Source organism: Vicia villosa, linkage group LG4 (genome assembly GCF_029867415.1).
Source record: "Vicia villosa cultivar HV-30 ecotype Madison, WI linkage group LG4, Vvil1.0, whole genome shotgun sequence".
NCBI classification, from domain to species: domain Eukaryota; kingdom Viridiplantae; phylum Streptophyta; class Magnoliopsida; order Fabales; family Fabaceae; genus Vicia; species Vicia villosa.
Window position 1 is genome coordinate 115,469,777 of NC_081183.1, and position 1,960 is coordinate 115,471,736.

Sequence of the window (1,960 nt, forward strand, 5' to 3'; positions counted from 1 at the left end):
GTCTTATATTCTGATTGCAAATTCATATCATTTATATATGTTTTTGTCATCATCAAAAAGGGGGAGATTGTTAGAACAAGATTTGTTCTGATCAATATTCTTAGTTTTGATGATAACAATGTATATGAATTTTGTATGAGATAATGTTGTACTCTAATCCTATGCAATTTCCATTTCAGGAATCACATAAAGAGTATGCACAAAATCAGCGCAAGAAGCACTGACTCAGAAGGTTCAGCATGCAACATCAGAACATGGTCTGGCAAGACATCATAAGATGGTCAAGCAGAATCAGAACATGGTCTATGGAAGCATCAGAAGGACTTGAGATCAGAAGCAGAAGCACTGAAGTTCTCATGGTATCACGCTAAGAAGCACTTCAAGGTCAGAAGACAAGAAGATGCTCTGCACCAAGCTGTTTGACTCTGATGATATTCAAACGTTTTTTTACACAAACATCAGATCAGAAGCAAGTACAAGATGGAAGGCTACGCTGACTGACAAAAGGAACGTTAGAAGCTATTAAAGGCAACGTCAGTCGACACAGCGAAAGCAAGGCTCGAGGTAGTTGACAAAAGAGTGAAACATTAAATACAATGCTGTACGGATTACGCAAAGCATTAAATGCTCCCAACAGTCATCTTCTCAAACGCCTATAAATTGAATTTCTGATGAGAAGCTATATACAACACTTGCGCAAATATACAGAAACACTGTCAAATTCAAAAAGCTCTCAAACTTCATCTTCAACCTCACTACATTTCTGTTGTAATATATTAGTGAGATTAAGCTAAAACTTAAGAGAAAATCACAGTTGTGATAATTGCTTTTTAAGAAGCATTGTAACTCTTAATAGAATTTGTTTACATTAATTTGTAAGAACTAGAGTGATCAAGTTGTTGATCAGAATACTCTAGAAAGTCTTAGAGGGTATCTAAGCAGATTGTTCCTAGAGTGATCAGGTTGTGATCAGTATACTCTAGAAGACTTAGAAGTTGTCTAAGTGGAAAACCATTGTAATCTTGTGTGATTAGTGGATTAAATCCTCAGGTGAGGTAAATCACTCCAAGGGGGTGAACTGGAGTAGTTTAGTTAACAACGAACCAGGATAAAAATCATTGTGCAAATAGTTTTTATCTTACAAGTTTTAAAGCTACACTTATTCAAACCCCCCCTTTCTAAGTGTTTTTCTATCCTTCAACTACCGCATGTGCCTTGGTGGACCTTTGTGAGGACCAGGAGATTTTATTTTCCTCTAGACATTTTTGCATGGGGGAGGTTTTTCCCATCTTGTAAAGCTTTCTGGACATCTCGGTATACTTTGCTACAAGTTTTTTGAATCTTTTCCAAATTTATCTCGTTTGGTGGAAGTTCACATAACAATAGATAGCGTATTGTGGGTGCCATCCAACCGGTGGTTTAGGTGACTTCTAGAGTATTAGTTTCCTTAGCCTCAATACTGGGGGCGGCGAGAGTTTCTTGAATTACAGTCAGGTTATGGGCTGCTCTTTTTGTGATGGAGAGCTTAGAGAGAAGGTCAACCCTAGAGTTTTGTTTCATGGGACATATGTTATCACAAAAGCTTTAAATCATTAAGATAACTTGCGTGCCTTTTTTATAAATTTAATCAGTTTGGATCATTTGTTTCATATTTCCTGACGACCTGGCTTGCAACTAACTATTAGTCGCTTTTGGCTTTGATGATTGAGGCGCCCATCTCAAGGGCAAGGACTATGACTGTGATGAGAACTTCTTACTCGAGTTTGCTATTACTAAAATTAAACTAAAACTTCAAATAATTTTTTATCAAAAGTTCGTTTGATATCTCTAACATTATTCTAGAGCCACTTCCTTTCAGGTTCAAGGTGTCATCCACATATAGGATCCATATATGGGGAGTCTCCTCGCATGTTGGAGAACTAAACTCTTCTAGAAATTAGTCAGCACTTGCCACTTGATA